The sequence below is a fragment of the Phasianus colchicus genome, chromosome 4 (genome assembly GCF_987193195.1).
Source record: "Phasianus colchicus chromosome 4, bPhaCol1.hap1.1, whole genome shotgun sequence".
Taxonomy (NCBI): Eukaryota; Metazoa; Chordata; class Aves; order Galliformes; family Phasianidae; genus Phasianus; species Phasianus colchicus.
In genome coordinates this window covers 65,387,955-65,413,895 of record NC_143439.1, presented here as the reverse complement: position 1 = coordinate 65,413,895, position 25,941 = coordinate 65,387,955, and the positions used below count along the sequence as shown (strand labels likewise).

The 25,941-nt window shown below is 44.5% G+C and overlaps 1 long non-coding RNA gene across 1 annotated transcript; it reads right to left on the bottom strand.

Moving 5' to 3' along the window:
• Window positions 1-743: 743 nt before the first annotated feature.
• On the bottom strand, window positions 744-25,941 carry LOC149918299 (uncharacterized). The gene is made up of 5 exons (XR_016466241.1): window positions 24,921-25,941; window positions 16,324-16,479; window positions 13,672-13,822; window positions 10,424-11,053; window positions 744-8,991 (listed from the first exon to the last, which is right to left on the bottom strand). It is a non-coding gene; the product is annotated as an uncharacterized LOC149918299 (long non-coding RNA).

Sequence of the window (25,941 nt, the reverse complement as noted above, 5' to 3'; positions counted from 1 at the left end):
TGTCCTTCACCACGCCAAAGCACTACACCATGACACAGGTTGATGCTCCCAGGCTTGTCCACCTGTTGTTGGTAGGTACCACCTCATGAGGAGAGGTTACCCCTGAGGCTCCCGCCTCACTTTTCACCTCTGAGCTCCATGGCCAAAAGGATTAATGAGCCATGGTTACATATTGCAGGCTTGGAGATTTGAGCTGAGGTCACTGAGGGCAGGAAAGGAAGGGATGAGCCAAGATGCTAGCTCATCTAAATGTACCTGTGACCAGAAAATTCCTCCTAAGCCCAGTGTGTAGGGCTTTCACTTGTAAGAGGAAGTGCTTTGACAGAGGCCTTTGCCCCAGGCAACCTGGGCAAAAGTATTGTGCAGGGAGGAAAATAGGGAAAAGGGCACTATTTTGCTTTCATTTTAGACCAGAAAGAAGAAACAAGGCCCTCTCCCTTCTCTCCAAAAATGTCAGCAAGACTATGGTTGTTCGAAGTCCATCTCTGTTACCAAACCTGATGACCCAAGCTAAGCAGCACTGACGTCAAATGACAGTCCTCTCTTCAGGGTGCAATGCACTGCAATTGATTAAAAAGGGTAGAAAGCAAATGTCAAACCTGGTGGACACAAACTGGACGGGCAGAGGCAAAAAACGCCAGGTTGTTGCTTCATGAAACAGACAGTCAGCTTTTTAAAAGATACATCATTTTTCCCCTATTAAACTGGGAAAAAAAAAAAAAAAAAAAAAAAGCAGCTGGAAATGCTAAATTAAAGAATTAAAGGGTCATCAAGTCTGCTGCCCAAAATAAAGTTAACACAGCAGCACTGGAAAGAACTATTAGAAATGACAGTCTTCAGCTCTTGTCGACAGTGACATCCATTGCTCACTTCCCCTGCAGCAGGTATGTGTCCTAAGGTTGCACCAGAGCCAATGGAAGGCAGCGCATTCCTGCAGATGAATAGTAGGGTTTGATGTGAGAGGGACAAGCCTGGAAGTGATGCCAAGATGAGAACAGAGAGAACAAGCCCAGATCCCACCTGCCCTGTCCTTGGGGAGGGCTGGCAGAGACCAAGGAGAAGGCGAAGGTGGGACTGGCTCCTGTGCATCACAGAATGCCTTTGTAGCACCTGAAAGTACTGGTTTAGCAGAAGGCAGATCAACCCAACTGGTTTCATCTGTTACCTGGAGTGGTGTTACATGGAGTGTGAAGACACAAATGCAGATGATAACAGCTCAGCCAGGGCAGCTCACACAGGTTCATCATCCACTTAGTGGGACAGAGTCTCCTCCATTGCTCTAGAGTACTGGTACATAAAGGCTGCTCTGGATGCTAAGAAATGACTTACCAAAGCAGTTTATAGAAGCAAAAATGTAATTTAAAGGGTGCTTGCTAAGGCTACACACCAGCAGTGCTCTGTTTAGAGGCCGACAACCCTTCTGTGGAAGGAGACAGGGTGACGTGAGGAGGTGAGTGCCAAGTTCTCATCAGCCCTTTCCAGCCACAACACTGCTGCTAAATTTAAATGAAATCATTTTGCACACTGTGCTTTTCCCAGTCACACCAGGCAACCTGAATTCGATCCACAGCCCAGACTTACTTCTGTTCACCTGGTAACCACGCATCCTTCCAGAACATCCCATGACTTCAAGGTCTGCCAGGGCACCCAACCATCACTGCATGGAAAAAGCCAGAAAAATGCATGGAAGTTGCCAATGGGGCGAATCCAACATTTCCAGGAGGAGCTGGGATTTGCATGCTGTCTAATTATTGCATAACACAAGACAATGTAATTCCTTCAGTACAGATAAGGGCTGAGTTAAAAACAAAGTTGTTCTCAAAGAGACCTAACTTCACAAACACTTTTTTTTTTTTCCTGAGAGAAAGCAAATGCTTTTTCCTTCTTGAGACAGGAGAGGAGGACATAGTTGCTCAGAGCTCTTGTGTCCTCAACTACATGACAGATTGAGAGCAATGAAGCAGCCCACTGTCCAAGCTTGTACTGTTAAATTCAAACTAGTGATGCCACAAGAGTTTTCCCAGTATTGTATAATCAAATGAAACCAAAATTTCCATTCCAACTGCACTAATGCCATTGGAATGATGAGTCGGGAAGCACCAGGAAAGGTCATGCTGTAAAATAAGCACTCGGTGCTTAGTCTGCAGATGAGCTTGGGTTTCTACATGGCATGGTTCAGGAGTTATTACCCACTTTGATATATATTTTTTTGTCATATTTTAGAAGCAGAGCTTTTAGAAGCCTGAGAAACAATATGTTTGCATAGTGCCTGTAAAAAACACCAATAATTAAAATACTCTGCAGTATATTGTTAATCTGATACAAAAAATATCCCCAAAGAGAACAAAGCCATTAGCAAAAAATCATAGGATATGTCCTCAGAAAAAGGAAGTGACACAACACACCTATATTCCACAATGACATCCAAAAGTTTCCCATTTGTCAAAGCCAAAATATTGTCATGAGCACAGCATGTCTGAATGAAATCCAAGATGGGTGGGTGAGTGGGAAAATGCCAGAACCTTTTATTTTTTTCCTCAAAAACTTATGAAAGGAAATAGTAATTTCATTTACAAAGGCTTTCTCTTTGGAAACATCTATTTTAAAAAGGGAAAAGGAGAAAACACCAACAGCCAATTCTAGCTACATAAGATCTTGCCAAAGCAGTCATTGTAATTATTACTCAAGAGAGATCTGGGCTGAGACTCGAGTTCCTCAGCATTTATGTAATTAAATACATAACAACATGAAAGAATTTGTTGTTTTTGCCATGGTCAATTGTGGCCTGGGCTGGAAGCTGTGGCCAAACTACCAGCGTCAGGCCCTGTGACTTTGTTTTTCCATAAGTAATTCTATATAGACTGCATGTGGTCTCCAAACAAAGATATGGCTGACAGCACCCAGTGTCACAATCCACCCCAAAAGCTCCCAGACATGCACCTTGTACTGTTCATTACCATTGATGATTCCATCTCAGAATTCCTCTGTTTCAGCTGCTATGTAAAAACAGATACAGAAGAGAGGAAATTTATTGACTTAACATGTTAATGCTGAATTACTCTTTGTGAACCAGCAAATAATATAAAGCAACTATATGTGAGGCACTTGACAGAAGCCTTTAACCCAGAATAATCTAGAAGTAGGCTCAGATTTCTGTTTCAGTATCTGTTTTTACCATAGAGGATAAATGACTTTTGTCATACAGACTTGGAGACATCTCTGTTTATGATAACTTATCAACGGGAAAGAAGAGAGCCAAATGAACTAGTCTTTCAGTCCCTGTGTATGAAAATGGGGATGGACATCTGGGCTGTTTATTTTTAGCCTAAATATCAGCTCAGCATCACGTGCATTTTGGACTCTAAAAAATAAAGCCATCTATATCACTTATGCATAACAGAAAACAGTGTACCACAGGAAAAACCTCCTTTGAATTTCAGTTGAAGGTCTTATTTGATCTACAAGCAAAGACCTACTCCCTGACACGTGGCTGAGGGGAGTCTCACTGAGTCACTCCCCATCATCAGCAAAGCTCCATCCAGACTTGGTCACCAGAGCTGAAAAAAAGCTGACCCTAGCACAGGAGGCAAAGCAGGCAGATCATCTTCTGTCTCAACTCATCCCAACATAGCACTTCACATCTTGAGCAGCACAGAGCAACAGTATGGGAGACACCAGCCTTGTGCTGAGTGGTTCGTCTTTCTTGGTTTTCAGCCATGACTCAGCAGTTGGCAGCATGAGGCACCCTTGCTCTCCCACCTCAAGGACATCATATATATGTTCATTTTAAATATAGGGAGGTGATCCACTCCTCTAGCACTGATGCTTAGCCAATTAGATTGGTCTGAGTGTCCTCAGCGTTTAAGCAGATCACTGACAAAAATAGAAAATCAGAAGGACTTGGGAGCTATTTTGGTCTAGGCTTTGACTGTAAAAGGTATGGCTGATAACTGAGACCACTGGCTCCATTACAAATAAACGCTCCATTTAGAGTAGACAGATGAACTGAATCGAATAGATGAGCTTCTGTTTTTACATCTTGGTAAGTGTTTTGCTATGAGAAATACTCTTCACTTGGTCTATATTGCCTCATCACAGTGTGCCCTACAAAGAAAGCAATTATCCCCTACTGTCCCCAAATATCTTCTCTCTTTCACAGATATCCAACTACCACTGTACACAAATGTTTTCAGATATTGTCTTTTGATTCAGAGCACCACTATCCACATACGAAAATGCAGCTCATATCTTGCAGCCATTTGAGAGGACTTCAGTTTCCAGTAGATAAGATTGCTGCACTAAACCACATCTTGGAATGCAATATCCATCCTCTGATCTCTGTGTGACCCAATATTTTCCTCCCACTGTAGCATGTGAGAAATGTTAATGGTCTTTTTTTCCCAGCCAACACCTGTGAGAGGGAGGGAAGTATAATCTCAGTTCTACAGAGGATCACCATTAGCAGAAACAAGCTAAGGTCAAGGTTATCTGAAACGTCTATAACCCAGCCAGAAATAGTTCTTCTGGGTCCTTCTGAGGCTTTGACCACACACTGAAAAAGGTAAGAAAGCTGGTCAAAATTGCTCTTGGAAGCCAAACTTCCTGATAGTAGAAAAGCACATAATTCAGCAGAAAGCATCGCAAATGCCAGTGGATGAAAGCTGAAACAAAGCACTGAAATAGACTGTATTTTTCATAACTGTCAGGATAACTAATCTTACCATCATCTCCCAAAGATAGGGTGGAATCTTCATCACTGTCAGTACTTCAGTCAAGAGTGGATGCCTTTTTCAAGCTCATTTGGAAGATAAGAGCTTGATGTGAAATGATATCTTATGGTCTGAATTATGTAGGAGGTTAGAGTGAAAGATCATCATAATCCCTTCTAGCTTTAAAGTCTATGACAGATTAGTGTCTTTTATATGGATAGCTCTTGCTCTCAGCAGACGCTGAATTATTTCAGCATTTAAGTGTTTTGCTGCTGGCTCTGATAGGATTCACTGTTCCTACCATGCTGCCTTTCAGCTCTTTACCTTCAAAAGAATACTCTGCTGGTAAGCGCTGATATGAGCTTTGTTTTCTAGCCACCATTTTATTCTAACAAGCACTGAACCCAAAAATGGACTAACAACTCAAGACAGTGGCAGAATATCAGTTTACAATCTCTTTCTTAAGACTGGCATGTCAATTGAACGCATGGAGGAAAAGCCTGAAAAGCACTTCCTGTGCTGTTCTGCTGACTTTGCTCCAGTATGCCAAGGATACTCAAGAATACATGTCTTGGAAATTTTCAAACTATATCTGGAGTGCCAGGATATAGTAGATGACACCTCCTAACACATCACCTTGGACTTCCCTTGAGGAGAAACTTACTACTGGAGTCCAGCCTGACTGTAAAATTATGGAATAATTCAGGCTGGAAGGGGCTTCTGGAGACCCCTACTTCAACCTCTGCTCAGAATAGAGGACTCAACTTCAGAGCAGTTTGCTCCAGTTGTCAACATTGTCAAGGATGGAGAGTCTCCAAAAATCAAACTACTTGAAGAAGAGCAATGAATAATGGAATCAAATTCTTGTTGGCAGTGGTGAAAAGTCAAGAGAGGAACAGTAATTAAGGGTAGAAGAACAGATTGCCAGATTGCACTCAAGAAGCACAGATTGGCCATTGGGACACATTTTTTTTTTCTGGAGGTGCATGGTGCAGCTCTGGGACCTATATCTGGAGGGGAGGTAAAAACTCCACCTTTGGGGCTTTTCAAGACTCAGCCAGAAAACAGCAGAGTTGGTCTGACCTGCTGTTGCAACAGTACTGCTTTCAGTGTGAGATTGGACCAGAGATTTCCAGAAGCCCCCTTTAACTAGTGTATCTGTGTGAAGTAGATAGCTCAATGGATCAATTGGTCAGTGGAAGTCAACATAGCTTTTATGAAGACAGGCCATGCATCACAAATCCATCAGATATTTCTGGAGAGTTGTCAAACATGAGGGCCAGAGCCGTTTTATTGATTCACTGCACCCAGTTTTTGAAAAACACAGAGAGCTGAATTCTCTCTCCCAGTAAAGGTTCTTAAAGAAATTACTGTTATGAAGTATCATAAACTCATTAGAATGAAATACAGGAAGTTATAAGTCGGTATAAATAATTATATGTATGCACACATACATATAGGAATGCATGTACATATGCATGCATATGTTTCTATGTGTACATTTTTGTGTGTGTGTACATACATAACACATATATAATAAGCTTCTGGGAGAAGAGAGCTCCTGAGAATTTATGCTGAATTTCTTCTGTTTACTACCACCAGAGAGATCTGGAAAAGGGATGAGCAATGAAATGATCAAGTGACCAGCTGCTGTAAGTTATCCAGGATTTTCAGATCTAAGTCTGAATATGAGTAACTGTGACATGATGCTGAGTGACCAGGCAGTGAAACCACTGGTAAAATGAAGTGTCAATAAGCACAGGTTAATCTGCGAGAAACCACATTAGCCATACAGAGAAAGGAAAAGAACTAGAGTCATTGTGAGCAATCATATGAGTAATTCCAGCTCAAACATTTTGAAAAAGAGAATGATAGGAATAACCAGAGCAGGGCAAAGAAAATAAAAAGGAAATCAGAAATTTTAGACAGCCCTAGTCAATTTTCTCAATAAGAAGAAAGCAAAAGGCTTGAAATGGCATCCAACTGCCAAGTAACTGAATCAACAATTCAGCTTAAAAAAAAAAGCTAAGGGATGGATGGGTCCCTGGTTGCAGTGGCACCAGAAATACATTCTTCTATCTGTAGATTTCATTTCCTCCAGTTCTGGCTTAGGTTCTTTGCAAAAAGCATGACTGTTCACATCTCATACCAATGTGCCCAGATGTAACAAGCGCAGAGGACAGGGCAATTAGCAGCCTAAGTTCATTTAGGTATTTCATTCAGAAATGGCCAAATTACATAGAAGTGACAAGATCTACCAGAAACCCACTATTTTGGACTGTAAATGTAGACTGAGAGAAGGAAAAAAGCCAGAGACAGACCTCTGACTCACAGGTGTTCAAGTGTGAAAAGAATAAACAAGAAATGGTTCGAAATGAGCTGCACCATTCACACCCACTGGACCCGTAATGGGACAGTAACAATCATGTATTCTTTGAGTAGCATCAGGAACAGCAGGGATTCTAGTTTAATGCTGTTACTACTTGCTTATAAATAGTATCAGTGGGTGGAAACTCATTTCCAGTTTTGTATGGGAACAAATCATTCTAGAAGCCTCTAGTTTCTCCTAAAATATCAGCATCAGAGGACGTGACAGGTTCAATAGCTTGTAGAACAAAGTCTGGGTATTGAGAAGACAGCAGACAGCAAACTGCACTGCATGCGCTGTGGTGGATGTAGTGCACAAAATCTACACACCTGTTACTGTCCCCAGGAAATGAGTTCACTGAGGTAATAGCAGTCCACTTCCCTGACCTAGAAGAGATTTCTCCAAGTCTTGACCATACGTGGCTGTAAAGAATAACTGAATCATTTAGGTTGGAAAAGACCACTAAGGTAATCTTGTCCAACCGTCAACCCATCCCCACCATGCCCACTAACCATGTCAAAGAATCACAGAATCACAGAATGGCCAGGGTTGGAAGGGACCTCAAGGATCATGAATCTCCAACCCCCTGCCACATGCAGGGCCACCAACCTCCACATTTAAGGCTAGACCAGGCTGCCCAGGGCCCCATCCAATCTGGCCCTGAACACCTCCAGGCAAGGGCATCCACAGCCTCTCTGGGCAGCCTGTTCCAGCACTTTAACACTCTCTCTGTAAGGAACTTCCCCCTGAGATCCAACCTAAATCTTCCCTCCCATGTCCTTCAGTGCCACATTTACATGTTTCTTGAAAACCTCCAGGGCACCTGCCAGAGGCTTCAATGAACAAATGCATTTTCAGCGGACAGAAGACAGTACTTTCTAAAGAGACTTTCACACAAGCTACTAAATGCACTGTAGGAGTTATGATGTAGGACATTGAAAACTAGGGTGTCAAAATGGCCTATTTAGTAGTTCCTACACATATTCAAGCCCAGCTTTCCAGACTCCATATATAGACCATAGACCGTGACCACAGGGATCTTTGATGAGCATCATCTAAATGGATTTGGGCTTCTCCTCCTGACATAATCAGTGTTTATGTTACAAATTGGTGCTTCTTAGCAGTAGTAGGTTGATTTCATCATCCAACAGAGTTCTAGAACACCGGTATTCGCAATGATGAATTCTGCAAAACCAAGCAAGCTCTGAAATAATACTAAAAACTTTCAGCTTTTCAAGTTTTCAGCTTTTGACTTTCAGTTGTACCTGACGGATTTCAAAAACCAAAACTCAATCACACAAAGCTTTGCAAACAGAGAGTGACAGGAAAGTTGGCCAGCACCCAAGCCCATCCTGACAGGGGAAACTGGCACAGCTGTTTCTGAAAACACCTACACAGTTCACCCATGCACAGAGCAGTTTTACAAGTCAGTCATTAACCACTTCACACCCACTGAGGAGCACACAGGCTATAATAACTTTGTGATTGTTGAGCTGAGCTGAGTGCCTTGTAGGCATGTAACAAATCCAAATCCTCACACACCTTTGTTAGGGTCATGGGGAGGTGTGGAAGGAAGGAGACTTCCATGCTGTTTTTGTTGATATTTTAGCTGCCAAGGAGGAATCAGGAATCTCTGCTGGTGCATCCCCATGTGTCAAAGATAAGTTACAAAAAGTCAGCTGAGGCCTTAAAGTACCTGAAAATAGCCACTAGAAACTGCATTGCACAGTACTGCTCACTGGCAGCAGCTCACCCATGATATGAGAAATAAAAGTTCCTTCTCCACCTGGAAAGGATTTAACTCCCCATGTTGCAGGAAGGTGACTTAAACAGGGGGACACTGGTGTTATTGGGTCCAGGCTTGTCATGCTGAGGTTGGCCCAACAGGCAGTCAGAAAAGCAAGACTCATGGAGCTAGAAAGAAATGGAGAAAAATGAGTCTTAGTAATCTGGGAATACAACAGAGACCTGGCTCCTACTTCCTCCTGCTTCTTGCTCCAGCTGGGTGTCTGTAGTAGGCGTGGCGAGGAGACGGTGTGGGGTGGAAAACGAGTGTTGCAGAGAGAACGGCAACAGGTGTCCTTATCACTACGCCATGCCTCCTTTACACAGGACAAAGTGCATCATACCAGCTCAGCCATCCCTATTTTCAATGGATGTTAAATCCTGAAGGGTAAGGAATGGACTACGCAGAAGGGAACCAACTCTTCTCTTTAATTTTGAAGAGATCTGCTTTGAGAGAGCAGCTTTCTGCCATGGAGCCCATCACCCTCCATAGCAGGACAAGCCTCAATAACAGGACTCAAGAAGGGACTATTTGCCAATCACTTTCAGGCACTTGGGGAAGCTACCAGCAGGCACAGGGGGCTGCAGCAAAAAAAAAAAAAAACCCCAAACCCAAAAAACCTAAAACAACAAAACCAGAGAGAACAATCAGAAAGCAAAAGTTTTCTCTCCCCTTCATCACAGTGACATTACAGAAGGAAACCAAACAACAAGCTGTTACAGGGCTGAGATAACATCCTGCACACTGTCCGATGCCCTAGTAAGGAAGGCTCCCTCCCTCTTGTGAACTGTAAAGTCTGGGGAAGAGAACACGACCCAGGCAAAGAGCCCAAGGTCCTTGTCACTTGCTAGCATCTCTAGGACCTCCGGCATGCAGCCTTCCTCAAGCACAGCGGCTGCAGGCCAGGAGCAGGCCCAATAGGTGGCATTTCTGCAGCTGCAGGCAGGATGAGGCCATGACCGTCCCATTGAGGACTGCCACCCACTTGAAGGACAGTTTTACTTCCATCTGGCAGCTGTCTGTGCAACAAATCAAACAAGGCATTGTTAGTCTTAAGACAAAAGAGGAGGGGAAGAACAAAAGACAGAGCAGAACTGATTGCTGTCTTGTCATCCTTCCCACAGTGCTCTTTCCTGTTTATGAGAAGTTTGCTAAGGGCTACAAATGACTCTCAGGTCCAACCTCTGTTCCAGACAGCCTCGAGCACCGGGAGGAGGAAATGAGTCTTGGTTTGGTGACACCAGGCCTGACTTTGCTTGCACATCCTGCCTCTCACTTGAGAGCAGACAGCAGACCCTCTCTGGAGGCATGCAGAGCATTGCTTTTTGTCTGAAGACAAACACACCCAAAAACCACCTCAGAGTATGCAGGGCATGCACCAGCCTGGTCAAGGATGTTGTGGTGTCAGCAGCCTGTCTAGAAGCACGGTTCTGCTGTTCTGCAACACAGTGGCCTAGCACGGTGTGGTGACGAGCTGCCAGCCGGGCAGTAACCACATGAGGGGTTTCTTGCACAAGTGGTTCAAAGGAAGCAAGAAGTTGACACCTCTCAGCTGCTCACCATGTTCACATGTGAACGCTTTTGGCCTACAAACATCAAACATGCTGCTGAAGAGACATAGGAAGATCTCCCCTTTCCGCTTGCTGAGGTTCTGGTAGAGCCCTTGTTCCTGCAATGTAGGCAAGTGTGTAGGGTGCTGGGTTTGGATCTCTAGAACTAGGATCAGCTTTAGACACAATCCTAGAACAGCTTAGGTTGGAAGGGACCTTAAAGCCCATTCAGTCCCAACCTTTCCATGGTCTGGATGCCCCCACCAGCTCAGGCTGTCCAGAGCCCCATCCAACCTGGCCTTGTGCATCTTCAGGGATGGAGCACCTCCAGTTCTGTGCCAGGGCCTCACCACCTTCTGAGTAAAGAATTTCTTCCTAACTTCTAACCTTCCTAACTTTTAAATTTCCCCTCTTTTAGATTAAAGCCATCCCCCCTTCTTCTGTCACTATCAGACTATCAGTAAAAAGTCAGTTTCCCTCCTGCTTTTAAAGCTCCCCTGAAGAACTGGAAGGCCAAAATGATGTCTCCCTGGAACCTTTTCTTCAGGCTGAATAAGCCCAACTTCCTCAATCTATCTTCATAGGAGAAGTGCTTCAGCCCGTTGATCATCTTTGTGGTCCTCCTCGGGATCCAAATAACCTGCAGAGTGAGATGCACATTTAACAGAGCTTCTGAAAGAACTCTGCTCCACGAGCAGCTCCTTTATTTACTCATTTAGGAAAAGGAGGATGATTTTCTGCTGCTACAGTGAGCAGCCACACTTCCCGCTTGTCCTCCTACTTGTAAGCTTCTTTTAAGTTCTAGAAGACTGCATTGGGGTCTCCCCAGAGCCTTCTCTTCTCTGGACTGAACAAGCCCAGCTCCCTCATCCTTTCTTCACAGGAGAGGCACTCCGGCTCTCTGATCATCTCTGTGGCACTCCTCTGGACCTACTCCAAGAGCTCTGATTGCAGAGTGCAGCTCAGAGAGGATCTGTACGTGAGCTCTGTCCTTTAGGAGCTCTGGTACAGATTCTGAGTCTGGCAAGAGGGAGAGACTACATGTTGACCAAAACATTCAGCCATGGTGTGTCTCCATTTTCTCCTCCAAGCTTCCAGGCCTGACACAGTGCAGTCTTTTAGGCAGCACTGTCCCTACAGTTGAGTACAGAGCCTCCCAGCCCACCTGGCTGCTAGGATCCCCATGCTGGCTCTGAGGGATGCTCCCCATCCCAGCACCCTCCTGTTCAAAATGACCAGCTAAAATGTGCTCATTGCCATGCCCTGGAAATGATCTTCCAAGGTGTAAATGTGAACATACAAACCTTCCCCATGGCACAATAAAGAGAATATCTGTGAGCATCAATGATGCTCAGCTGACCAACAAGAAAACATTTTCCTTCCAGTTGCCCTACAAACGCAGGCTGTGGTCTGAAACCCCTAGTGTGGGCACCTGGTCTATGCCTGGTGCCATTTCAACTGTAGCTGTGACCCATGCAGGCTGTAGTCCTCCAGTACCCTGCTACCTCTGCTGATGGACACCCTGACTGACATTTCTCCAAGGTTTGCAGTAAACCACCCACAGCAAATAGGGCGCAGTAAGGCAGCAGAGGGCTGGAGGATTTTGCAAGTCAGTGATGATTTGTACAGGGATGGCTCCAGGTTTGCACGCAAGTCAGACACAAATAGCCTTGTTGGCCATATGCAGGATGTTTTACAAGCTAAGATAAGGAACTGAAGGAGAAGGAATCAGGGGCTGCATACACAAAGGATCTTGCGAAGGGTAGAACCATATGCTTGCTTATACCCCTGGTACAGGGTTGTCCTTCAGAAAGGGACAGTCACAGTTTCATCTCATGAAAGATGACTTTTCCCTTTGCTGCTTTTCAGGCTATTTAAATTAATTTCTTCTCAGCCAGGGGAGTCCAGGGACTGTCGCTGTGCAGGTTTCTCAGGATCATCCATGCTTGGGTCCCGCTCTGGCAGTTGCAGCAGCCTCCATCCAGATCAGCCGCATGTGGGGTGCTCTTCATCCCAGTGTTAGGCTGTCAGCCACAGAAGGGCTGTTGTTCTCCATAGCAAAGCCCATACACGTCCTCCCCTAAGGGCAATCTGTACCAAAGGACATGCTTGAGCCGGGATGACACGTCCCACACGGTCAGTGGCCTACACCCCTGCCAGTGCACTGCAGGTGGCCACAACAACTGCAGGCTGTCTTGAAATTGGAGCCTTTTTGACTTGTTAGATAACATATATGGTCCATTAGTTTGGCAGGCCGACAGGCCCTGTTGCCAAAAAGCCCATCTTTACTCAAAAGCGACACTGTTAATGGTAACTCAAGAGGATGCAACAGAAGAAAATAAACAACAGTTGAGGCAGTTGGTGTAATTGGCCAGCAGACAAAAATAAATTTGTGCCAGCTTGTGAATACGGCTGCTGAGCATGATTCAGTGCATAAATCATGTGGCATGGAGCACAGGGCAGGCAGGAATAAAATTAAGTAAAAGACAAAGACCAGGCTGCCTCTTGGAGAATATTGCAGCCCCAGACGCTTGGCTTTTCCCTTTTAGGCCTGTTTCACTCACATGTGTCACCTGATGTTACCAATGCATGGGTTTCCCAGCCAGCCATAATATATTTCTGCTCCTGGGTCACAAACACCAAAACCCCCCAAAACCCAAGAAGAATAAAAAAAAAAAAGAAAGAAAGAAAATGTCCACCGAAAATCCCAACCATTTCAAGTGCTCTTTGAGTGCCATACATGAATAACAAAGAGGCGCCTGCCATTTATTCCTTTGCGGATCACTTTTAAGATCAGCTTTTGTTCTGTGCTTTTTAGAGCAGCTCAAGTCCAATGGGCAAAAATTCCATTCCCAGGAGCACACAAGAAAGAACCCAAAGCCCTGGGCTGCACATTTCACCTTTACTTTTTCATTCTGTGCTATAAATGTTCAGCGTGGTCTTAACACGCTGAGCCAGCGTCTCCCTTTGTGCAGTCAGACCAACAGCTTGGAAATTGGGATTCCGCAAGGAGAAAAGTAGGATGGAGGCTATAGTTGATGTGAAAAAGGCAGACCTCAGCCAGGCCAGATGGGACAGTACTGAATATGAACATAACCCACGCTTTGTAGATGCTGCCTCTGGACATTACAAGCATCAGAGGAGAAAATCTCCTTTTCCCATCCTGACCTGGATATGCAGAAAACAATTCAGACACCTACTCATCTCCTAGTTTAGCTGCAAACTACGTGCTCTCATCTCTGCTAAGCACCGACCTACCTTTTCAGGACAGCTCCAGTTCTTGCTCACACAAAGGTGGTTTCAAAGGCAGAGGAGCCCCAATGCTCCAGTTCTCTCCCACCTTCACAAGGATGTTCTGACTCGATGCCAGCTCATGCCCGTCCTTCACAGAGAGCTGGGGGTCTCCTTCCTACAGAAAGAGCACAGAAACATCAACAAGCTGTCAGCAAGATCCGGCTTTCATGCCTTTTTTTTTCTCTTGAACAGGTGGGCTGTTTGTTTCCCTCACAAATCCTGATTTGTATCACTCTATGTTTTTCAAGAAACAGACAGCTAAGTCACAATGCAAAGCAGCGAGGTCACTATAAACTCTGCAGAAGATCTTATCACTGCAGTCTTAAAATTCCCTCCATCTTTGCTTTGACTGCCTTGTTTTCCTGAGCCATATGGAATGATGCTCTCACTGCTTCTCAGCAAAATATAGATGTGAGAATTCTCAAGGGCCATGTCTCAGATAACAAAGACACCAGAGCTTCCTCAAAGAGTTGGGATTTTTCCTTTCTTTCAATGACAGAAGAAATATTTGGGCCAGATTTTCAAGGATTATTTCAAATCTCATTTAGGCACAGCAAATAAATGGCCCATTTTCCCCCAAGAACTTAGAAGCAGAGTGCTGAGCTCTTTGAAAAAATCAGGTCATGACAGTCACAAGGGGAGATGCTGAAGGCAGAGCTCTCCTACCAAACCTTGCTCCAAACAGCTTCCCCTGCCTACAGCATTACTCCTTTGTGAAGAGTCCAACAGAGCTTAGGCAACATCACACTGTCAGCATCAGACAGCTGGAGGAGGTAGGGCCCTCTGACGATAGTGTTGTTGGGTACAGCTGGTGTACTTAAGCAAACACATTTCCAAGCTGTGAAAGGATGCACAGATTCACTGAAACTGAGGCCAAGAAGATCCACAGTAGTCATCCACCATGATATCTCATGGCCAATGCAGACATCATTTCCTTGTTTGAATATGACAAACGCATCCATAGCATGAACACATTTCCTAGGCATAAGGCAATTCAGTGTAAGGTTAATTAACTGCCCATGAATTGTGTTTCTTTCCTATTCAAAACCATGCTGTTCATTTGAGAAAGCTGTTTATGGCCACATGTGGTCGTACGCAGACATGTGGCCGCACTTTCTGTTGCGTTATGTCTGACAGCGAGGAAACTCCAACAGATATCTCTGTACCTGCAAAGTCATTCATCCCAAGACCTCCAGCTGCCTTGTAAATATTAATTAATGACTCACATGCCAGAGACGTGGATAAATATCAACTACCCTATTTTATGGACAGGTCAACTGTTGCATAATGAAAGTTGATTTCATTCAGAAACTAAAACCAAAAGGTCATTTTCTGCTTTAAGTGCTATATCCCATTCCCTGTGTTGCATAATGCTACTTCATGTTATGCAACAATTTTTTCCTGGTATTCGGTGTATTGCTACCTTAAATTCTGCTGGCTTCTCTGATTGTTTGTTCTGCAACCATAGATAAGTATTCTGCTTCTTTATCAGAGATCTCCCTTACATGCAGACTCATGTTTTGAGGCCCCCAAAAGCTCTCATCCCTACAAAACAGCATTAATATGCAGGTACTAGTGGGGATCAAACATCAAGACTGCATCACTCGGACAAGCTGTGAACCAGACACTCAGACTGTTAGTGATTGAACAGACACATCTGAAGTCCTGCATCAAGCCCAGGTGGCTGGCATAACTGTTCAGGTAACAGCTGGCAAACCTAAGCCATCACTTGAGGTCCATTTTCAGCATTTGACACACAACATCCTCCTCTGTTTGGAGAAGCATCATTGATTTTTAACTCGTCAGATTGTCCTGGAGCAGGGGGTGTGTTAAATCACACCTCATACAGAGTGAGAGAAAAGGTGTGATCTCAGGACAGACTGTTACTGGAGTGTGACACAATGGCTGTGGCACATATCTCAGCTACGGGAAAATTTCTGCTCTTATTTTTGGGACTTTCTCTGCTGCTGCCACATCTAGTTCCAAATTTCTTATCTCCATGTTCATCTACTGTTTGCTTTTCTCTTTTTGGCCAAACTTGTGGTAGAGCTGTGCTTGGGATGACAACACTGACTTAAAAAGGCTGGGGAGATAAGCAGCAGCAGATGTATTTCTCTGATGGATAAAAATTAAATACCAAGATATTTACATCAAGCATAAGTTGCAAATTCTTTTTAGTGAGTTCTTTCCCTTCCTTTTCTTTCCTTTTTTTTGAAACAGAGCTATTCTTCACACAGCTACAATGTAGTAGTGGTGCTACAGGCTGTCCCTTGGCTCTCCTCACTCTGCTCCAGTGTCCCAAGAAGGAATGTCCTGGGGAAAGGAAGCAGCTTTGACAAGACTGAGACAAAACATACGACCCAGGAAGATCACCACAGCAGTAGCCAGAAGCAAGTTTTGGCACCAGTATAGGGAGAGCAATGGTTGGCCACCATTCAACCATCCACCTGCTTCCTTGTTCCTCTTGGATATAGGATAGCCTTCACATTGCCTATGCACCCACAATGCACAATCATGAGCTGGCCTTTTAAATAGCAAGACCAGATAGCAAGCAATCTTTAAAAACATATCATCTTAGTATTTGTTGTGAAAGTAACACATTCATGATAGCAATACCTGCATTTTGACCCTTGTCTATCAGTCCCACAGCCATGCTGCTGCTTGTGCTCAAACAACATCTTTAGGGCAGCTTATCTTGAGCTTCAAACTGGTTCCCTTTCCTGTGTCTGTCTCGGATCTCCTTTCTAACCCAGTGATGCTGAAGAACTTGACCTAGGAAAAAACACAGTTCAGTTTCACAGAATCACAGAATCTCAGGGGTTGGAAGGGGCCTCAAGAGATCATCAAGTCCAACCCCCCTGCTAAAGTAGGTTCCCCACAGTAGTTCACACAGGTAGGCTTCCAGCCAGGTCTTGAATATCTCCATAGGAGACTCCACAACCTCTCTGGGCAACCTGTTCCAATCACCCTTACCATAAAGAAGTTCTACCTCCCTTCAGATATTTATAAACGTTTATCAGATCACATCTCCTCTTGGTCTTCTTTTCCCCAGGCTGAACAGGCCCAGGTTACTCAGCCTTTCCTCACATGGGAGATGCTCCAGGAACCAGATTGGCTCAGAGAGATAAAGAGTAAACATCACTTTCCAAAGAATCAGAATATCCTGAGTTGGAAGGTATTCACAAGGACCATCAAGTCCAAATCCTGGCTCCACACAGGATCGCTCAAAATCCAAACCCTATGGCAGAGAGCACTGTCCAAACACTCCTTGAACTCCAGTATGCTTGGTGCTGTGACCACTGCCCTTGGGAGCCTGTTCCAGGCCCGCCTCCAGGTCTGAAGTTAAAATACATCTTCCAGGTTTCCAAAAGGACCATCTTACTCTTAGGCAGGATCTTTAAGTTTTTTTCTTTCTCTTTTTGTAGCACAGAAGGGGAAATGCTAGTTGCTGATTGAGAACTTTGTTTCATGGAGTGAAAACCAGCAATACAGAGGCGAAATAGAAGCTTGAGAAAGAACCAAGCTCAAACGAATGCCCTATTGTGAAATAAGTTTTTCTTTCAGTGACAAATCAACATAATAATCCATCTGTAACGTTAGATGCATCTGCTTGTATTACAGCAAAGGGCCATCTGCCCATCTGCATATAAGTTCAAAACACTGCTGGGACGACCACGATGGTCTCTTAACGAAAGGCATTCAGCAATTAGTACTTAAGTGAAATAATACCCATGTGTTTCTGAGCCCTCATTTGTCCTTCTAACGCAACAAGTGTCAGTAACTTCTTGTTTGTTTGTTTTGATTCCAGCAATTTCTTTTGAGAGCAGGTGGGCAGGAGTAAGCAAGTTCCGATTGCTGTGACAGCAGGAACCAAGCAGAGCTGTTATTGACATATGTCCAGTGTGAGCCTGCATGGCTGCTAACTAAGGGCTAAACTGCTCATCACTTCCAAAATACCCACCTGCTCGGGGGCCATGCTGCAGCAAAGCCATTTGCTGCGTGGCTCCATCTGTCCCACAAACAGGCTGTGGATTTGCTGAGAGCTGAAACGTTTTGCCTCTGTTTATTTCCCTCTCTCTTCCTCTCCTCTCCCCCCTCTTCTAATTGGAGCTTGCTTGAGAGGTACAGACACCCACAAAAACAATGCAGCACAATGGGGCCGTTAAAAGGCTTCAACTGAAATCCATGGCCAGCTCTGTTGTAGGCTCCATTAGTGACTTCAAGGTGCAGCTCTAATGGTTAGATGGAGCAGGGGATTCCAGTGCTGACCCTGGGGTGGGAATTGAGCCCCAGAGCAAAGCATAAGCTGTGGAAACTGTGTGCATTGCATAGTGCCCAGACAGGAATCAACAGGAAACACGTCATCTTGGAGGAGGTCTTCCCTTGCCATCCACAGCCCAGACACATCCTGGCAGTCTTGTCATTGGAAAAATGGATATTTCTATCCTCTGTGCAAAAAAATGATGACCAGGAGGCTGGATTACTGCCAGACTGGAGAGCACAGACTGCTGCATAGAGGGTCAAGGCCAGGACATATTATGGTCATCGTTAATTTTCTTCATCTGGTTACTTCATTAGGAAAATACTAGATTTCTTCTCTAACGAGACCTCCCATTTTACTATCAAAAGTGAGAAAAAAGAAAAAAAAAGAGAGAACTAATTGTAATTCTAAATATTTTTACCAAAACCTGTGAATAATTTCTACTAGACGGTGAAGACATCCTAGGGAGGCATATGGTATTTTCCTACTAGCCTGGACCTTCTCCACAGGAATCAGTTAAACATTTAGAAGGTATTAAAATTAGACAGTAGGAGCTCTTTGCAAGTGTTATTATCAGAAGCACCAGCTTTCCAGTGATAGAGTGACAAGTTAAGAGCAGCTCACTTCTCCAGGAAAAGCCCTCCTCCCTGCAGTGGCACGGGCTTTCTCTCTGCAGTCACTCCCCAACAGTATCTCCAGGGTGTAGATGGGAGAGGACTGAGAAGATGTGAAAGATGCATCCAGTTAACTAAAGCGTTTAGGATGGGAAGAAGATGGGGAAATACTCTGCACACCTGCAAATGCCATCATATCCCACCAGTACCGCTGCTGCCAAATGTGGTAAATTCCTTTGCAGTTTATACACAGCTCAAATCTGGTGCAACATCTTAAAGAACAGTTCTATTTCCCTTATTTTTATTCATGATCTGCTGTTTTCTTTTGCCACTGAAGATCTATTCACCAATCTGCCCATTCAACGCCATTCTCTCCCCAACAAACATCTCACCACCACAGGCATACCTACCATGAACCCACACCTCTTTTCTCATTTCCCTCCATCTCTCTGAACAGATGAAGACCTGAGCTCCACAATTAATACACGTGCTTACAGTTCAGGGTTTACAGAATTTCAATGTCCCATCCCCAGGAAAAGCTTCAGGAATGGTCTTCAACTGGGTGCGCTGCCAGCCATAATCCTCCCACATCCACCCCAAAGAAGGGCTGTTTTTGCCATTGGCTTCAAAGTGCCAAAGGACACCAACAGCTGCCTGGGGAGGATAAGAAACTCAACGGATGCCCCAGCAGTGTCTGGCAGGGAGCCAGTGAGCCTGCAGCAGCTCCAGGCACACAGGCACAGCCAAGGGATGAGCAGTGCTATCGGAGAGCTGCAGGTGCTGCTCTTACCCATCTTCTCTTGCAGCACACCATGCTCCCTCCTGGCCTCTCATTTTATCATGGTCACTCCTGCTGCTGCTCTACCTTTCTCTCTGCACAGTCGAGGAAGCTCTGGGAATAGGTGTGGAGAAGATAGATGCACTTATGCAAATAGTCTATGGGGCATCTTGAAAAATTGTACGGGATGTAGGGGGCTGGGGAAGTATTCTAAGCTCACCTGCTCTGGGACAGGCTTCCAGGTAGCTCTAAAAGGTATTTTACTCGCTTGTGGTGAGGCATTGGAACAGGCTACTCAAGGAGGTGGTGGAGTCACCATCCCTGGAGGCATTCAAGAAAAGAGTGGATGTCACACTGAACAACATGGTCTAGAGCAGTCAGAGGCATGGGTTGATGTTCAGACTAGAAATCCTATTGCTGTTTCCAACCTTAATGATTCTATGTGAAAAGCCTTCAACTTGAATACTCTGCCTTGATGGCCCTGAGGGACTCACCTGGGACACTTCATTCTGCTCGTAGCCCATGACCTAAGTTCAGCCCAGCCTCAGGCCACCTGTCCCTGCCCCAGCAGTGCTGCTATACAGCTCTGCCCAGTTTTGGACAAACCCATCCTCGTTGCAATGAAGAGATGAAGACTGGGTGGAAGGGGACAGGGAGATGCAAAAGGGGAGATGTTCAGATGACTTTACAAAGGTCACTTGCACTGACCTTGGGGACTAAGCACTCCCACCACTTTAAATACCATCAAGACTTTATGTAAACCCAAAGTTAAAAGTTTCATCTGACAAAGATGAAGTGCTGCTCCAACACACGTGGCTATATGCAGCAGCTCATCAAACAGCCCAGCTAATGAGCCAGCCCCAGTTACAAAGCCCAGCTCACTGCTTGGCTGGGGGCCCAGTTGCCCTGCTGCAGCCCCCCTGCTTGCATAAGCATCCATGGGGAGAGCAGGGCAGCCCAACAGCTGGCCAGTTACAAAATGGATTAAGAAACCTTTTGTCCCCAGGCTTGCTCCACTTGCATATTCAAGCTTTTCCCTAGCCCTGGTGCCTCCTTTGCTGGAGAGCTGTACTTCTGGCTCCAGTAATGTGATGCCAAGTCTACAAGAAACTGGGTGGAAAAATTATATCAGATGTGCTAGGAAAGAACCCTTTGAGTGAGAGGAGTTAATCTGAATGTGTAAAAATGACGTTTGATGCCATGACGGCAACTGACTTTGGAAGAGGCGTAGGTCTGGATGCTGGAGTACGTGAAAACACAGCATTAGATAAATTAGCCAAGAAAAAAAATGTAAAGAGCAGCTCCTTTCCTGTCTGAGGGGTGCCAGGGTCACTGCCACTGCTTTAATAGCTCTCACTGTGCAAGGAAGGCACGAGCCTGAAGGAGTTCAAGATCTAGGTAGCTTTGTGCATCCACAGACAAGTCTTGCATCTCCAGTCCTTTCCTGCTTATAGATTAAAATTACATTATTTTCTCAAGTTTTAGGAAACTCTTCTTGGCAAATAGGATACAAAGATTCACAGCAGTTCCCACTATCCCTAAGGTAAACTGGTAGAAATGCTGTCCTTAGAAGGAATGTTACAGAATCACAGATATGTGTATGTTTCAAACAAAAATATATGCAGAGCAGGACAGCTTGCATTTGCTCCAGTTCTGACACTGTGCCATAAACTTTCTGGTTTAAATGATAATATGTATTGAATTTCCTTTTTCCTATTCAAATTTATCTTTATTTCCATTGGTTACCATGTTTCCCCCTCTTGTTTCTGTCCCCATTTTCTCATTTGTCCAAGATAGACTCTAATATAACATTTGGAATCAAAAAGAGCCCTGCCCCAGATGACAGTGGTCTAGGAACACTTGCCCAACTCTTCAGATAAACCTGCTCTGGATAGGATTGTCCAAAATAAGAGGAGCTGGTGGATATAACTCAACAGCATATGTGCATGGGGGACAGAATGGTCTTCACAGAGGGATGGGGAAGCAGATTTTGAAATAGCCAGATTAAAAATAAAAATAAAAAATGGAGTAAAACCTATCTACCGAGGCATGGCCATTGCTTTCTTGGCAAGTAAAAAAAACTATAAAGACATATGCAAAGCATGCATCCTATTTCCCCTCTGGTGGACCCATGGTACCAGACAGTAAATGAAGTACAAATGCTGTTAGCTTACAGAGGGAATGACTTTGTTGTGCGTCTCCAGATCCCAACAGTGCTGATGATCAAATTAGTATGTTTTCATATTTTTTTCCAGGGGAGGAGTTGTACCGCAATGTTTTTAAAAATGTATGCTAAAAGGAAATGAAAATTGCGAAGTCTGAATTAGGAAATAACAGATGTAAAGCTGCCTGCAGAATTATAGCTCGCTCTCATGCACTATTCAAGATTATCCATTTACATAACCATGTACTCTGTCTTCCACAGAAACACGTCTTGTATAGTGAAAGGAAAGAACCGCTGGGAGGATGAAGCAAGGTCATGCAGCAAAATGGGGTCATCGTGTAGACTGCAGTCTCAAGAGCTGCAGAAAAGCAAAAATGGGCATTGCCATAGCTGTTAGCCATGAGTCAGAGCTCTGACACTTTGGGAAATCCATTTAGACTTTGTCTCAGAAACCCCACCTGACATACAGCAGTAGCAAGTTGAATCAAGGTCAAGAGGAAAGGCAAAAGAAGGCAGCTAGGACAGATGAATGACACCTCAGCCCATTGCTGTTCTGGGATTACTTTCTCCCTCCACACTGCTGCAAGGAGGAGCTCAGCCACATCTGCTGTGTTGTATGGGACACAGGTGTTCAGGGCCCAACAGAATAACCCTCACTTCAAATTCCCATCATTTCTTCCATCAGATGGGCTTACCTGAATCAGGGCGCTGAGTTTCTTTGTCCAAACATCGTGAAACATCTTATCGTATAGCTTGGGCTTTGTTTAAATAGTTTAAAGAGCAAAATGCTGCTTTAAGGAAGTTTTCAACTCGCCTCCACAGAGCTCACATGGTATTCCTCCAGCTCAAATCAGTCCCAGTGCAGATCTCTAAGTTACTTTCAGTAGGATCCTCATTTCCCCTACTAAACAGCAGCTCTTAGCATACTGGTAATTGCTGAGCTGACCAGATGGCGGTGGGAGCAGCAGTTTGGATGATGTTAATTACACACAAACTCCAAAACAACTGATGGCAAAACTCACTTGGAAAACGCACCACCAGAATGGGCTGCTAAGCATATGGTGGCAACGCTCCTCTGAAACCATATTTTGTGTGTGTTAAACAAGGTATAAGCTCTACCAAAGGGGCAAGGATAAGCACCTGCAGGTCCCAGGCTGTCTGATTCTCTCATGCAGGTCCATTTATTAAATGAGGCACAAGGATTGGTGTTGTAAACACCCACAGCTTCCAAAGCAGGTCCTCTGCAAGCTGAAAACATGCAACGAGTGCCACCTGCCCAGTCAGCTTTGTCTCATCCAAGGATGAGGCAGAAGCCTTCAAGGAAGTGCCCCAGGCAATCCGAGCTGCAGATATAACTGTATTTCAGTACTTTAAAAAATGTAATGTTTTATAATATACAAAATGCACAGTGAAAACCATAGAATGTCCTGAATTGGAAGGATCATCAAGACTGAGCAAAAGTTAGGAAATCTGCCAATCAGCACCAAGGACTTCTTGTCAAATCTGTGCATTTTCAGATGTACTACTGGGGCTACCTTTACACCAACAGTGTCTTTGGATTTATTGCAGGTGGTGGCAGCACTCTGCCAGAGTGGACTTGGACACAGTCAGGTACAGATGGAGGCAGTGGTTTCAGAAAGATCATTTAGGCCAAGCTGACAAGATAGGGGTAGATTTTCTGGTGAAGGGCAGCTCTGAATAGGATCTACGTATTATAGTTTGACCATGCACTGGAAGCTCCCATCTCTGCTCCAGAGTACTTTCCTCACCACATTACTCTCAGCTCCTCTTCCTCCTGTAGTTATTTACCTTCAGCTTTTAGCCGTGCTTGGAAATACAAGTAGTACAGCTCCAAAAGAAGAAAGGATAGGAAAAGGCTGTGGGAAGCCAGCCAGCTTAATCATCTCACTTTGAGGCAAGGAAAACACAGCCATCACTTCTGACAGATGCTCTTTACAGATCTGCATTTGTGGAAGAGCAGACATCTCTCCACACATCTCCTTAATTCCCTACCTTCATTTTTTATACTAGGCACCATTTAAACCCAGTCTATCAATAGATTTCAAACTCCATTCTTTCTGTTCTCCCTCAAGTGCATTTTCCCATGTCTCAATACATCACTCATGCCATTCTCTCCTGGACTCTGCACAGTGCAGCATCTCAAGTTGTGTACTTAATCCTGTGCTTCCCAGGAGCACCTGCAGCTCGTGAGCCTCGTGAAATAAATTGTCGTTTGTGAACCTTAGCCTGAAGCTCATTTTTCTTCTTCTAACAGGACCAACTCCCAGCTCCCTTATCAGAAGCACTGTTAACTACATGGCCCAACGCCGAGCTTAACCCTGTCTAAATTTAGTGCCTTGCTGAAAAGGATCTTGTCTTCCCCCCCAACCTCCTCCCTGTTGCAACCATTTCTACAAGCTGCCAAGACTATTTTAAATTCTAATGCTATCTTATCGTTCACATCTGTCCAACATCCTGTTGACTGCAAATTTAACATGCATACTACTTTGTTAGCCTGGTTGCTAATAAAAATGAGAGATAAGTGACCTAGAACAACTCCCACAGTGCCACGCAGCACAGCCTTCTGTTCTGACATTGGCTGCAAGACGGAAGGAAACCACTCCCAGCCCAGCACAGCCGCTACCAAATACAATTCACCCTCAGAAAGCACGTTTTCTCTTTTTGCAAACTTGCTCCAAACAGCCAGCAGAGATTTTATTCTATAATCGAGCGTAACAGAAGTGCCAAATTCATCACCTATGATTTTCTTTTAAGCACATCGCAATATCTTGTGCATGATGCAAGGCCAAAGCCTTGCCCCAGCTGAAATAACCTCACACCAGTAATTCCTTTTACTCTTGGTTCTCATGTGGGATTACATGAGGGTCTGTAGACAGAGTGCAGATTCCTTTCAGCCGATTTCTTCATTCACTGTGTCACTGCGCAGCTGTTCAACCACTCATTTTCCTGTCACCAACTAATAACACTCAGAACTAGATAATTACTACTTCCTACTTTCATGAAGCTTGCTCTTCAGTACCTAAAACCACTCCTGTCTGTCTGTGTCTGTGAAAGGGCTATTTAGAGTTTTAACAGCTGGCTGCCATGGGACTGGAGTCCTGTGTTACCATAAGCAAACATCTGTACCATAACTTGGGAAACCTCTTCCTACCCCAAGTATGTGGGTAGGAATGTGACTTTGTGTTGAGTCAAAACAATGCCCCTACAGAAGGAAACTGCAGAACCCTTTAGGACTTGAGAAGAAAATTTAAAATCACAGCCGGCCCATACTTCAGAGCTGGGATATTACCTGCTCTATTCTTGCTTTTTCCCTATTGCTTATTAATAGTTGGAGATCCTTCTAAAGTGTTTTTTTCTTGACAAAGCACATCTTACCTCCTTTTATTTGTGTCCTCTGAGGTATTTTCTTCTTTCACTTCTTCCAGAAGCTTGTTTTCCTTGGGAGAGAAGAGCCAAACGGATTGCCACATAAGCTTTCTCATTCCATGCCATTACAGTTCTAATCAGAGTGCTTTCAAATAGGCAAACTGGCCTTCAGGTGATCCCAGTAGCACTACTGGTCTTTGCTACAGTCTTGCATTAAAGATGATTCAATTTTACTTACCTCTATTGCTCAGTTAAAAAAAAACACACAAAGAGAAACGTTGTTCTACAACTAGTAATTACGGTCCAGGAGGCAGCTTTGTTGCCCCATTATCCATTGCCTGCTACAGAGCAATTCCCATTTATCCACAACGTAAAAAGGCTAGAATTCACTTGATATTGGAACTTAATTTTCAGTGCAAAAATAGTGACTTTCAGTCGTGGAAAATTATTTCCAATAGTTTGTGCATGTATGTGGCACTACCTGCAAGCTCTCTGCTACATAGGAGCAAATATCACAGAATGGTTAGGGTTGGAGGGGACCTTTAAGATCATCCAGTTCTAACCCCCCACTGTGGGCAAGGTTGCCAGCCACTCAAGCATGCAGTCCAGGGCACCATCCAACTTGGTCTCGGGCACCTCCAGTGATAGGGCATCTACAGCCTCTTTGGACAGCTTGTGCCAGGGCCTCACCACCCTCTGAGTAAAAAACTTCTTCCTAACTTCTAACCTAAATCTCCCCTCTTTTTGTTTAAATCCATTCCCCTCTTCTCCTATCACTACTCAATAGTGTAAAAAGTCCCTCTCGTTTTTAAAGCTCCCCTCAAGAACTGGAAGGCTGCAATCAAGTCTCCCCAGAGCCTTCCCTTCTCCAGGCTGAATAAGCCCAGCTTCCTCAATCTATCTTCACTGGAGAAGTGCTTCAGCCCTTTGATCATCTTTGTGGCCCTCCTCGGGATCCAAATAACCTGCAGAGTGAGATGCACATTTAACAGAGCTTCTGAAAGAACTCTGCTCCACGAGTAGCTCCTTT